Source organism: Protopterus annectens, chromosome 8.part0 (assembly GCF_019279795.1).
Source record: "Protopterus annectens isolate FY-2018-M chromosome 8.part0, PAN1.0, whole genome shotgun sequence".
In the NCBI taxonomy this organism is placed as follows: Eukaryota; Metazoa; Chordata; order Ceratodontiformes; family Protopteridae; genus Protopterus; species Protopterus annectens.
The window spans coordinates 335,448,364-335,463,350 of record NC_056741.1 but is presented as its reverse complement, the minus strand read 5'-3'; the positions used below and the strand labels follow the sequence as shown (position 1 = coordinate 335,463,350).

The following is a 14,987-nucleotide window of genomic DNA, read 5'->3' as shown; positions in this document are numbered from 1 at the left end:
TAGACGGGCCTGCGTCTAATGCCTCCAGAAACACAGACTCATCCGAGGAAGGTTTCTGGGCTGACCACCCCCCTCTTATGCTCTGCATCTCCATAATGTCTCCAAAGGAGACGTCCCCTGGGGGTGACCTGGGGGAACCTTCCCCTTCCTCTAAGTCCATGTCCTCCGTAAGGGACACGGGGGAGTCCAAGTGCCTCCTCTTACACTTTCGTTTGTGAGGGACCTCCTCGGCGGGGCTGTCCAAGGAGGGCTCATCAATGGGGTCCTGTTCCTCTACGGGAACTAACTGGGGTGCAGACGCAGGCTGTCCCTGGGGCCGGACAACGGAAGACAGGCCCATATGTGAGGGAGTGAAGGGTGGATCCATAGCACGGACCGTGGACTTCGAACTCCTCGACAGCACATTCTCCACCATGTCAAAAGCCAAAGGTGAACCACACTCCCCTGGCTCTGAGAGTAGTCCCCTCGGCTCCGACGTGAGGACCGGTGTCGGAGCCAATGCGATCGGACCCAAAAGGGAAGTGTGCTCTGACAGCAATGAAGCCGAAGGCACACTCACCCCTGCGGATCCGAAGCTTGACTCTCAGCCCCGAGAGCTCGGATCCAAAAGATGACCTGATAAACTCGAGGGTAAGGCCGGTGTCGAAGTAGCAACTACTATCGGCACCAACTCCCCGGCTCCGAGACGACTCGGATACGACGGCTCCGAAACCCGATAGTGGATCAGAGAAGGAGCAATGGGTGCAAAGAAAGGGGCCGAGCTCCCTTCCGGAGGGGGGGGGCAGGAGCACTCCCATCTACATCTGGGCCTGCAGCAATCGACACGTCATCCGGTCCATATCTACGTCGGACAGACTCCTAGTAGACCTAGAAGAAGTCGTCGAGGTAGGCCGGGAACGCCGCCTAGATGACCTTGAAGGTGACTGGGACCCCTCCTCCAGCTCCGGAGAGAAACGTGGAGAATGGAGCCTAGAGGGGGAAGACCTGGAAACCCTCATGGGGAACAAGTCAATTTAGCCGGCGAAGCCAAAGGGACTGATTCGGCCCGCCGCTTATGGCTCTTGTGCCTATCCCTCTCCTTTTCCTTCTCTCTATGTCCCTTCTCTTTACTAGAAGAGTCCCCCTCTCCCTGGGAAGCAGCAGGAGGTTGAGTCCCAGCCAGGGGAGGGGGAGCTGAAGGCTGGACAGTCACAGCCGCGACTGGCACCACTGAGGGAGAGGAGGAAGAAGAATCCGAGGACAAGACACCCGCCAGGATTAGCTTGTTTCTCCTGTCCCTCAGAGCCCGGGGGTTAAAGGCCGCACAAATCTGGCAGCCCGATGTTAAGTGGGCTACCCCCAGGCAGGGAACGCACTGAGTGTGGCCATCAGATGGGGACAGCTTATGACCACACTCAGCACATTTTGAAAAAATGGCCTTAGGGCCCTCGGCCATCACACTCAAGCACACACCCTAACACACACAGTAAGGGGAAGGGAAAAAATACTCATTTACTACTAAATACAACTAAAAAATGGTTTAACTACACTATGGGTCTACTATACACACTCACACACCGAAATCACTATTTTTTTAACAAAAATACTCCTAAATTCCTCTCACCTAAAACGCTAAGAGCTCATCCCTTATGCTTCAGAAGCCGCGGCAAATGAGATCTGGGGACTGTAGGGAGGTAGCAGGGTATGATGGGTAAGGGGGAGGAGCTGACAGCTCGGATCTTTAGGTTGGAAAGCTGCCGGCTTGGATCCGGGGTCGGATCCGATACCCACAGGTTGCTGATCAAATGAAGTTAACTACTTCAGATCTGTTTTTTTACAGTATCACTACACATTTTACAAATATCAAATATAAAATATATACAAAAATGTTCTTACAGAAGTTTTTATGATTGAAAAGAATGTTCTTTTTGAATAAATTGGCTCTAAATGGCTTTAAATATGTGAACATTTTTTTTACTGGTGCATCTATATGATATGTGTATAAAAGGAGGATGTGAGTAAGGTTGTTTTACTTGATGAAGTTCCGTTTTGGAATTGGTTAATAAAGGGAATGAAAGCGCTAATAACCTTACTTGGACTGGTTTCTTGGTTTGACTTCATGATGGAGACGTGTTTTTTGTTCGTGTTTCTACAAAATACAGTTTCAATTTGCCATTCTAGTAAAAATTTCAGGGACTAAGACTTAATACCTCAATGCTACTGATGATCTTAACTGTCCCATATGAAGTTTTCAAATTACTTGAGCATATAAAAAGCAAAACCCAAAAGGCCTTACACTGTTCTGCAAATAATCCCTTAGATTAAAATGTTGTCGATATTCAGAAACTGTAACGTTTTTAAGTAGAAGCAGTAGTACTAGTAGTAGTATACTGCAAATAACAGGATAGATAATCTGTAGACAACAAAAAGCTGATCTAGAGCACCAGGTTTACCCAAATGGAACAAAAAAGTAGTTGAGATGTTCTTCATATTAATCACTGCTGCAGTAGCCTTAGCTATATGAGTTATATCTTGCAAAGATATAATGGCCAGCCAGCTTCCAAAGCTTCAGAGCACCTTCCACATGCCCAAACTGTGAAGCAGCTCAAGCTCAGTGGAATAAATGACAAGTCTGGATGAGAAGACCTCCAGAGCTTTACTGCTGTGAACAGTACCCTCCTCTGAGACTTTTCAGTATCGACAGTCAGCTTGTGCTTTTCTTTGCTGGGCAGATAAGTTCCCTTTGTTGGGAAAAATCTTCCAGAAAGTCTGAATCTCCATTTTCTCTTTGGCAACAGACTGTTTCAGACAAGTGGGTTATGAAAATCATTCATCAATGTTACAAGTGGCAGTGGGAGGAAATACATCCTTTCCAGGGGTCATTCTTCATCCTGCAGATCAGACTCTTTTCTTTCTCCTGTTCCTCATCACATGTTGTCTCATGGCATTGTAGAACCAGTTCCTCCTTCCCAAGTGGAAAAGTAGTTTTATTCAAGGATGTTCCTATTGCTAAAGAAAGAAAAATAATGTGGTACATCAACAAGCAAGGGGAAACTAGGTCATCTACCCTTTGCAGACTAGCCATGTTTGTGATAGTGCACAAATTCATAATGTTGTCACTTTACAACCTATTACCTCTTCTTCCTCTTTCAAGCTTCTTGGTAACACTAAAACTAAAAGATGCTTATCATCACATCAGTATTCATCCAGACTTGAGACGTTTCTTAAGGTTTTGTGTATCTGGATCACACTATCAGATATCTGCCTTACCTTTTGGACTATCCATTGCACCAAGAGAGTTCACAAAGTGTCTACTTCCAATTATAGCTCTTACCAAGGTATAAGGTATCCATATTTTCCATACTTAGACAACTTACTTATCTATGCAGTCTTTTTCAAGGTGCCATGAATTTCCCTCTCTCTTTCTCTCTCTCGTGAAAGATCTATTGCACATACTTGATTCCAAATGTACAGTCAAAAGGCTTTCCTGACTCCCTCACACATGTTTGTGCTCCTAGGACTAGAAAACTCAGTTCAAAAAGCTTTGCTTCCACAGAAAAAAATAGATCCTTATCAAGATCAATTCCTAAGCTTTTGCACTCAGATGTCAGTCACTGTGAGAGAATACCTCAGGATTTTGGGTCTCATCGCATCTATGATTCTCATGATAACCCTAGCAAGACTCCACAGGAAGAATATGCTCACTGAACTAACTATATATCCCTACACGATTCACTGGATTGTCAACTGGCTCACAGATAGGACCTAAGAAGTTAAGACTGAAGAGACCACATCCACCATCAAGAGGCAGGTCACCAGTGGAGTGCCACAGGGCTCCATGCTGGTCCCACTCCTGTTTGCCATTTACTTTTCAGTGGCCAAGGCTAATGTCAAGGAACTCTGGCTCACCAAGTTCGCAGATGACTGCAAATTGGGACCTATCATAAATTGCCCCAGTGACATTAAAATCCATCAAGAGTGTCTAACACATTCAAATAACTGGTGCCAAAGCCACAAATTAAAACTTGATGCAAGGAAGTGCATTATAGTGCATAATGGGAAAACATCTACACAGGCAAATAACTTCACATATAAGATACCCCTAAGAGTTGACCCAGTAGTTAGCAATCTGGAAACATATGTAGACAATAATCTGGCCTTTGACCAACATGTAGCCAAGGTAGTAAGGAAATCATTCAGTGTTACCTAGCATGTAAGTAATGGTATGATATCCAAGTCCAAGGAAGTTATAGTAACACTCTCCTCTCCCCTTATCAGACCCATCACTGAGTACAATGCCCTCTTTGGCATGTACCTGACTAGGCATCTACAGCAGTTGGAAAGCCCAAAAAGGCTCCTCACCAAGGGAAACCATGGTATTAATGCACTGTCCTATACAGATCACCTTAAAGCCTTAAAGTCCTTTCTCTATACTTGGTCTCTCAGAGGTTGCCGAGAGATAATCTGTGCTTGGCATATAAAGCATCCTTAGGTCCAGCTCTGATGGAGCTTTTGCACATCTGCAAAATGAGCAGCACCAGAAACACTAGATCCAAGGATTTTAACTTTGTTTGTGAAATAAACAGAACATGCTGGCAAGACAGATATGTGACTCAAATAATCCCCATGCTCTAGAACAGGCTTCCAGCCATGTAAAGCAGAGCTCATCCCTAACCTTATTCAAACATAACCTTGGCCGTTGGATGGGAAATCGCAAATTCATCCCCAGGCTGGCCCCCATGTCTCTTACAGATAGAGGCCAACAGTAAACATTCCCTAAGTAACATAGCCCCCAAAATAACTTTTTAGCAACTTCCTAACATACCCCTCCTAACGAACATACCCCTCCTAACAAACATACCCCCAATTAAGAGGCACATGATACCAGGAGATGCAATTGGGTTGGGTTGAATTGCTAGGCTTATAAAGACCCTGGTGATCATTAGACTAGTATATACCTATGAACCTATGAACTAAATCTTTCAGATCTTTGGATCAATTGTTCATTTCTTGTGAAGGTAACAAGAAGGGACAGACTTTGTCAAAACAGACTATTTCCAAATGGTTGTCTAAGATTATTACCTTTTGTTATACTCACCACAATAAATCTGTTCCAGGCAGGTTCAAGATGCAGACTTGTCCTTTAGTCAGCTCAGCTCAAGCTGCTTGACAGTTTGGATATCTGGAAGGTGCCCTGAAGATTTGGAAGCTGGCTGGCTGTTATATCCTTGCCACAATATAACCCATATAGCTAAGACTACTGCAGCAGTAATCATTTGAACATCTACTGTTATGGTAAGTTCAACTAAACACGAAAAGAAGTTATGTACTCACCATAACGTTCCGTGTTTGTTCTCCTTGATCTCACCTTCCTTCTTGTTGTTTGGGTTCAGAGCCGATCCTCGGCTCCAGCTCAGCTGTATACTATAGCTCGAGAGCTTTTACTGGCTCGAGGCTAGCCCCTATCCCAGCATGCCCAGCGGTAGTTACCCAGATCTCGTTTGTGATAACCTAACACTAGACCATATAAATAGACAAGAGATATAATACTCTACTTTACATATCCAATGACACCTACATATAAAGGTGCGATCCCTCCACAATAGTAAAAGTAGTAGACTGAGACTAATCATAAGGTATGGTATAAAGAAAACCCAGCCAGTATAGCCAATAAAACAAGGGATTCCTCTTGATCCTCAAGGAAGGAGGAAGGAGGGAGGGATGCAAGAAGGAAGGCGAGATTAAGGACAACAAACATGGAACATTATGGTGAGTATATAACTTCTTTATGTTATGTTGTCTATATCTCACCTTCATTCTTGCTGTTTGGGACAGTGTCCACAGCACCTGATTCTTGGGTGGCTCACTGGGAAAAACTCTTCAGGACTGTGGAATGAAAGGGTGCCCTGTTCCAGGAGGCCACATCTACTTTGTAATGAGTGATAAAGGTATGAGGATTAGCCCATGTAGCTGCTGCACAGATTGAATCCAAAGGCAATCTGGCTTGAAAGGCAATAGAGGTAGATAAGTCTCATGTTGAGTGCCCTTTAATTTTCCCTGGAAGATTTTGATTACGCAACTCATAGACATATTTTATAGTGTCTGAAAGCCATTTTGAAAAAGTCACCTTTGAGACCACACAACCTCTTTTATTGTCCGCAAAGGATATGAACAGTTGATCAGATTTTCTAAATTCCTTGGTGCTGTATAAATAGAAACATAACTGTCTATGAACGTCCAATTGATGAAGCTTATACTCTGCCTTGTTGCCATGATTGGGGAAGAGCACAGGAAGCTCTATGGATTGATTCAAATTGTAGTCAGAACATACCTTGGGTAAGAAGGAGGGGTTGGCTCTGACAGAAACACGATCTTTATGGAAAATCAAGTACGGGGATGAATAGATAAGGCCTGTAATTCTGAAACTCTTCTAGCTGAGGTAATTGCAACCAAGAAAAGGGTCTTCCAAGTCAGAAATTTGAGCGGACAATGAAGCAGATGGTTCGAAGGGAGGAAGAATCAGAGCATCTAAAACTAAATTTAGTTTCCAAGGGGGAAGAGGTTCTCTTATCGGAGGTCTTAATAGGGTAGTACCTCTTAGGAATGCCTTGCATAACCTATGGGACATGATATTGGAACCCATTTCTCCCATATGGAAATTTGAAATGGCAGCTAACTGAACTCGGATAGTACCTGCAGCTACTCCTTGGTCAAAGGTTTCAGCAAGAAATTCAAGAATCATTGAAATGGAAGCAGTAAAGGGATCAACCTGATTTTTGCCTGCCCAACAAGAGAACCTCTTCTATTTACTATCATAGATTCTCCTAGTAGTGGGCTTATGGGAGGAAATCAAAATGTGTTGAACTGCTGGAGAAACATCGGGAAGCCTGGCTAAGACCGGAAATGGAGAAACCAAGCTGTGAGCCTGAGAGTTTGAATGGAAGGACGGAGAGCCCCCGACTGATGTCTCAAAGGATCTGGCACTGGGTCCAGGATCCAAGGCTCTCCTTGCAGGTGAGGCCAAAGGAATGGGAACCATATCTGACGAGGCCAGTAAGGGGCAATGAGGATTAACTTGCAACCCAATGACTGTGCTTTCTGAAGAACCTTGGGGAACAGGGGAAAATGTGGAAAGGCGTAAACTGCGTCCCTGGGTGACTTTCCCGGTGGTGGGACTAGGCAAAGTAGCTGCTGCATTTGTTGTTGAAGGGGGTGGCAAACAGATCGCAGCATGGCTGGCCCATTTGCGAAAAATCAAGTCCGCAACTTCCTGCTTCAGGGACCACTCGTGGAGCATCAGGATAGCCTGGCTGAGCTTGTCTGCTATCACGTTGGATTTCCCTGGGATGTACGTTGCATCCAGAAAGCATTGGGAAGACATTGCCCATTGCCAAACTCGTAGAGCCCCTCAACATAAGGGGTAAGACCTGGTTCCACCCTGTTTGTTGATGTACCATACTACTGACATATTGCCTGTTTGAATTGCTGTAGTCCCTGTAGGTAGAGAGTCCTGAAGTGCTTACAATGCCAGGAGCACTGCTCTCATCTCCAGTACATTGATGTACAAGTGGTACTCATGTTCCTGCCAAGTCCCTTGAACAGTCTGTCCCAGATAATGCCCCCCCACCCTATCTGGGAAGCGTCCGTGGTCACTGTGGCTACAGGTTGGGGGGGGGGGGTAGAAATGGCCTGCCTATGTCACCATAGGGGAGTGAAGCCACCACTCCAGATCCCTTTTGCAGGATTCCATGATCAGAATCTGATGTGACATGGGTAAATCCTGGAATGACCATTGTGCAAATAGAAGTCACTGTAGAATTCTCATGTAGAAGTGAGCCACAGGGACCAGAGTGATTGCTGCCACTATAGAACCCAGGACCTTGAGGATAAATCTTGCTTGAATCCTCTTTTGTTTGAACAGCATGACAACTTGGTGACAGATCATTAACACTCTTTCTTGAGGCAGCTTTGCTATCATGGCCCTTGTGTCTAAATCTGCCCCTATAAAGGTAATATACTGACAATGCAAGAAGGCAGATTTTTTGTAATTTATGGTGATCCCAAGTTGAGAACAAGAGTGGATTGTGTATTCCCTTGCCCTGATTAGTTGATGCTTGGTGGTGGCAGTAAGGAGCCAGTCGTCTAGATATGGAAACACCCGGAATCCTTGACGCCTCAGGTGAGCCGAAACTATCGCCATGCATTTGGTGAACACCCTGGGGGCTGTGGTGAGACCAAAGGACAGTCCTCTGAACTGATAGTGACTGGCACCCTGATGGAAGAGTAGATATCTCCTAGACCGTCTGTCCATTTTTATATGGTAGTACGCATCCAGGAGATTGACAGAGCACATCCAATTTTCCTGTCCCTGAAAGGGAAGAATGGACTGCAGTGTTACCATCCAGAACTTTGTTTTCTTGACTGACGTTTTCAGCCTGCTGAGATCCAAAATGGGTCTCCAGTCTCCTGTTTTCTCGGGGACTAAAAAGAACCTTGAGTAAGTTCCGGATCTGATTTGGTCTGCGGGGATGTCCTGGGTGACTCTTTTTGTTAGCAACCTTTGAACCTCTAGGTTTGTTTGATCCCAAAGACTGGGTGGAACATCTGGGATAGAATATTGTTATTTTGATAGGGGAAGTAGTGTGTAGGGGATATTGTAATCTCCAGATATTATGGATAGTACTCATGTATCTTCTATGATTGTCTGCCAGGCTTTTGGGTACAAGGATAATCTCCCCCCGACTGTCTCCAGAGTTGGACAGTCGGGCCTCCCTTCATAAGCGCTGGAATGGCCTACCAGAGAAGGTATCTCTGTCACCCTGGTTCTGTGGACGCCCCTGCCCTGGGAGAAAATTCTCCACATGTGTCAGGTGAAGCTCCCTGAGATTTCCAGAACCACATTATCCCGCTCTTCTGGCCTTTGGGATAGGGCCTAGATGGAGCAGAAAAACATACTCCCACGGCAGTGAGAGTTTTGCCATCCTGTTCACACCTGGTGAGAGTCTCTTTTACCTGAGACCCGAACAGGGACGAGCCGTCAAAGGGGGCATTGGTAAAGGAAGACTTGAAGGGATTCACAAAATGACAAAGGTGCATCCATGAGTGTCTGCGTAAGGCTACCCCTCTGCCTGTCGCCCTGCTCACCCCATTGGCTGCATAAGAAATGAGCCACATGGAGGAGTTAACCACTGAAGTCAAGGTCGCAAGCTGAGAACCCGCCTTGTCCAAGCCCCCCGCAGCTGTAGGATTCTGTAAGGTATCTCCTAACTCCTTTAGGAGATTCCCTTGAAGCCTTGTAAAGTGGGACAAATAGTTCAGCGACTTGAGTGTAAAGGTCGCTGAAGAAAACATACGCTTCCCGTATCTGTCCATCATACGAGACTCTTTATTTGGCGGATGGACAGATGAAGAAGTTTCCTCTAATTCCTTCTTGGTGGCTGCTGCCACCACCATAGCATCAACGGGAACATCTTTAGATAAGAAGAGCCTGTCTTCAGGGGCTGTAATAAATTTACTGGGCCTCCACGGAACTGGTTACATCATCTCTGGAGAGCTCCAATCCTTCTGACTCATTACATGCAATAGTGTGTCGAAAGGAGTAGATACTCAAGAGGTGGAGAGTCGGGAACCGAATGCATCTAGATACAATAGCTTGTCTTCAGAAGGGGCAATGGACTTCCAGTCACCCCTCTAAGGATTTCTAAGATGTCTGAAAAAGAGACATCTTCAGAGGGGGACTGTGGGGACCCTTCTGAGTCATTCAAGTCTGTATCTGATGTCAAGGACTCAGGGGAGTCCACATGCTTCCTCTTGCAAGTCATCTTCTGAGGGGCCTCCCCCGAGGGATGCTCAGAGGAGGTTTCAGATGAGGTGGGATTGCCCAATGGGGTGTCCTGGAGCATGGGTTCCTTACGCTTGGGGCGGAGGGGAGGTTCAGAGGCAGACACGAACATCAGCAGCAAAAGAGCCAATGGAGCCGAGGGTGGAGCTGTCTCAGCAGACAGCATGCTCCTCATAACCTTGAAGGCATTGCGGGCCCAACCCAAAAAAAATCTCTGGCTCCGAAGAAGCAGGAGACTTCCTCCGAACCGATGGCAATGGCTCCAAGGCCGACGTAGGAACCGAGCTGACCTGTGCCGAAGGTCTGAGAGGGAGACTAGGGTCAGACAAGGATCCGATGCTGCTCCCCCCCCTCAGAGCAGACAAGGGAGCATTGGCCCCCAGATCCCTCGATAGAAGGGGGTATCGAGGAGATCAGAGTGGTAGTCAGAACTGAAAGACCACAGGAGGTTACTTGAACCGATGGTTCCACCACTCGACTTCCATACATGCCGGCTCCGAACTCAGTGGAGTTGGAGGAGGAACTGAGAAAGGTTTTGTTTGAGCTGTTGACACCATTTCCATCTGGAATGGGTCCGAAAGTATTTTGGCTAATGCTGGTGTCCTAAGAAGCCTCTTTACCACCTTCTCCACATCATCATCCGATAGGCTCCTGGATGACTGAGAGGAATGGGTTGAAGACCGATGACTGCCCACCACAGATTGTAATAATGGAGACTGTGGAGCAGGACCATACTGGTTCCAAGCCAGGAGACCTGGAATGCTTATGGGACTTTACCTGCTCTGAAAACACAGATGAAGTCGTAGGTGAGGAAGTCTTGTGAGAACCGAAAGTCTGGTCCGACTTAGCTTGTGGCTTATCCTTGTCCCCACACAGTTCTGAACTTGGAGCCAAAGAGAATGAAGGCTTGGCTTTGTCCAATTTTTAGCTGGCTGAGTCCCTTCCATGGCAGGATCAAAGGAGCTCTTCAGCAAACCTCCCAAGATTAGCTTGTTTCTTCTCTCCTGCAGGACTCGTGAACTAAAGGCATGGCAGATACAGCACAAGTCCTGCAGGTGAAGAGGTCTAAAACAATATATGCAACTCGTGTGCCCATCCATAAGGTTCATAGGTTCATACTAGGCTATCTGCCCTAGGGCATTTATAAGCCTAGCCAGAGTGTGTTTGGCTTTCGCCACCCATTTTAAATTAATTTTGCTATGCCCTTTTTCAAGGTTAGTATACTGTGCCTCTGTCTAACAGTGACACAGATGTGATACCCGAGGTAAACCTACGATCTCCCATCCACTCATCAAGATTCCTCTTGAAGAGAGTCAATGAGGGACTCTGCCTAACCTGGACTGGGATTTTATTCCAGAGTGAAGGGAGCCTCTGGGTTATGAATCTGTCCCTCCAGCATGTCCTATTTATTTCAGTGCTGAGGTTCAAGTCTCTCGAGTGCGTAGCTCGATGGGATTTGGATTTTCTGAGGTGCAGCATGTCCATTAATTCTGGGTTGGACATGGCTTTATACATCAGGCACAGATCGCCTCTGAGCAGGTGGTATGCCACTGAGTAGAGCTGGAGTTTCTTTAACCAGGCAGCATATGGCATCTGTTTGAGCCCTTTGATCCTCTTGGTGAGGTACTTTTGGGGTCTTTCCAGTTCCTGCAGGTGTCTGGTAAGGTACATCCCAAAAGGGGCATTGTACTCAATTATGGGCCTGATGAGGGATGACTAAAGAGGCACGATGACCTCCCCTGATCTAGATATGTATCCCTTCATGATTTGATGGGCTATATAAAATGTTTTTCTAACCACTTTGGCCATGTGGTTGTCAAATGAGAGATTGCTATCAACTTGGGTCCCCAGGTCCCTAATTACTTCTTCTGTACTTAATGGATTACCACCTATGTGGTAATTTGTGGGCACTTTGTTTTTGCCAAAGGGGATGACTATACACTTTTTGGCATTTAGCTTGAGGCCATGGCTCTGGCACCAGTTGTCTGTTTCAATGAGGCCCTTTTGGAGGATGCTTGTGTCGGCTGGAGAGTTGATTATGGTGCCCAGTTTGCAGTCATCTGCAAACTTGGTCAGCCACAGTCCTTCCATGTTGGCCTGTACCTCCGAAAAATATATACTGAACAAGAGAGGTCCCAGGACTGAGCCTTGTGGGAAGCCACTTGTAACTGGTTTGGAGTCTGACATGGCTCCAGCAATTCTAACCATGTGGGTTCTGTCCTTGAGCCAGTTTGCAACCCATCTAGTGACATAGGGGTTTATATTTAATCTGGTGAGCTTATCTATAATGCCCAAGTGGGGTATTGTATCGAAAGCTTTTGCGAGGTCCAGGTAGGCTGTGTGGACCACCTTCCCCTCGTCAATGGCCTTGGTGACTATTTCAAAGACATCGACCAGGTTTAATAGGCAGGATCTGCCCTTAACAAAGCCGAACTGGGTAGGATCCAGTGTCTGTAGGTCCCCAATATCTTTATTTATGAGGTCCATGATGATCCTTTCCATAGCTTTGCAGACCAAGCTAGTCAGGCTTATGGGGCGACAGTTTCCAGGATCCGTTGAGGCACCACCTTTGTGGAGAGGGACCACTGTTGCTGTACGCCACTCTTTGGGTACATATCCTGTAGTAAGGCTGAGATTGAACAGTAGTTTTATGTTTGGGTTTAGCTCTTCTTGGAGTTCATGTAGGATGCAGCCCGGGATACCGTCTGGTCCCATTGATGCTGTGTTTTTTGCTTTGGAGAAGGCGGCTCTTACCTGAGCATCTGAGATGTCAGGGGGGCAGCACTCTGCTGGGATAGATATTTGCCCTTTTGGTTGGGAGGGGGGGGGGAGAAGTTTGCGCTGAACCTGTCAGCTGGGATGTTGGCAATGTCTGTGGGTTTGGTGTATTTTTTGTCATTTTGGACTAATTCTGAGCATATCTGGGAATTCCCACCCAGGTTCCTAACATAACTAAAGAAAGCTTTGTGATTATCCTTAGTGTCCTGTGCAATTTTTCTCTCGAAGCTGGCCTTAGACGATTTCATGAGTACCCGTAGTTTTTTGCTAATACTGATCAGAGATGCCTTCCCTTTTTGGGATTTTGCTCTATCATGTAGTAGCTTCCTCCTTCTATTGTATAGTTTGTTTATGGTTGGGGTCCACCAGACAGGACACCTGCCTTTGGAGGATTGGGTCTTGGTTTTATTTGGGATTGTGATGATCCATGCATTCCTGAAGGTGTTCATAGAATGCTTATGAAGGATTCTGCGGTCTGGGCAGATTTTCCACAGGCCCGGGGGCTTTGAAGGATTCCACCTCGGTTTTGAGGAGTGTGAAATTTTCTTTAGAGAAGTTTTTCACTGTGGTTTTCTGGGCAGGGGGGTGAGGTCGGGATGTGAATATCCAGTGAGATTAGTTTATGGTCTGATCTTACCAGTGAGGGATACACTTCTGGTCTGGAGCATAGAGTTCCCATGTTGGTGATGATCAGGTCCAGTATGTTTTGCCCTCTTGTGGGAGTGGTAACAAGTTGTTCCATAGCATTTGAGTTTATAAATTCTAGGAACCTTTGGGCTAGGGTGTTGGAGCTAGAGTAATGCTCCCAGTCTATGTTTGGGTAGTTGAAGTCGCCCAATATAATGGTGTTTGGAGAGACCTTCATATTTTCCAGTGTTCTCAGGAAGGCCAAGTGGGGTTCCTGGGTTTGGGAGGGTGGTCTGTAGCAGGCTATAAACTGGAAGGCAGTTTTACCCACTGTTAGTTGTACATGGATAGTCTCTGATGCTTCGTGCTGTGCCACCAACCTGGAGGTGTGGGTATCTTTGACGAATATTAATACTCCCCCTCCTTTTGTGGTTCGGTCCAAGTTTTGGGGCTGAAAACATGGTATGAGGTATAACCTGGTAGTGCTAGGGTGCTCTTGGGAGCCTTGAGCCAGGTTTCTGTTCCTGCACAGATATCGATGTTCTCCATGCTAAGGAGAGTTTCGAGTGCGTGCATCTTGAGGTTTAGACTTCTGGCGTTGAGTAGCATTACTCTTAGTTTCTTATCCCTTGTGATACCTATGGAGGTGGGTTTGTCTTTTGAGCCTTGCCTAAAAAAGGCACTATGGGGGTAGCAAGAGCCTTTGCCAATATCCGAAAGCCCAGGGGTGACAGGTGCAAGCCGTCCCTAGCGAAGCATCGTGGCTTGTCGAGCATGTCATCCCAGGCTGACAGGCATTGGATAACCCTTTGAATGACACCAATACTTAAGCCAATTGTTGAAATTGATCATCTTGTTTTCATATTGTGGCATCATTCTTGGTGAGGGTAAGATGCTACTCAAGGTCAGGGTCATACCGGCCTGGGCCTCATGCTCAGAGAGCTCCTCTATGTCTCTTTTCATGTAGTCCAGGGAGGTACGTCTCAGGTCATTCACACCAGCATGGACAATGACTGAGTCCTATTTGTACTTGCCTTGGAGTGATCTGAGTGCTTGTGTTATGTGGCGGATCCTAGCGCCCGACAGGCAGCTCACCGTGACCTTCTCCTTGTTCAGCCTGGTGAGTGGGACGTCAGTGTGCTTGACAATAGAGTCACCTATTACAAGTGTATCAGGTGTGTTGTTTAGCCTTAAGGGCTGTGACTGTTTGGCACACTGGCTTTGTGAGCTATGTGTTGCACGTATTATGTTTTGGGGTAGCGGTTTTTTGGGTGTCTGCTTTGGAGGTCTCTGCTGCTTAGGCAGATTTTTATTTAGAGCCTCTTAATATGTTTTTGTGTTTTTTTCTTTTGGCAGCACGAGTCGCATTTTTTTAAACCCGAAGGTTTCGAATCCTTGGCAGAATCCTTGGACATAACAGAGAACAGCACTTTGTCTAAAAAAAAAACTATAGCAATAATACACAAAAAAATCCTTTTTTTTTTTAACAAACAGAAAAAAGAGAAGTGGGGGGGGAAATCTAAGTTAAATGACAAACTCTCCACCTAACAAGAGCCTCTAACTCAAATGGCAACTCCATAAAATTTAAAGGAAAGGCAAAAAGGGGAACAAGAATCCTCTAATTTAAGCGGGTTTGAAAGAGGGGAAAGGCCAGAGAGAAAACAGTTAATCTACACAAAAACAAGTCAATCAGATGGGTTAGGGATAAATAGAAATGCTAAGGACAACTACAGTTGACAAATTAGCTAAGCTAAACTAGAAA

At 46.0% G+C, this 14,987-nt stretch overlaps 1 protein-coding gene across 4 annotated transcripts in view; it reads right to left on the bottom strand.

Moving 5' to 3' along the window:
* Positions 1–14,987, bottom strand: part of LRRC71 (leucine rich repeat containing 71) — a 2,015,367-nt gene that overhangs the window by 848,309 nt on the left and 1,152,071 nt on the right. The gene's annotated exons all lie outside the window — the stretch shown is intronic.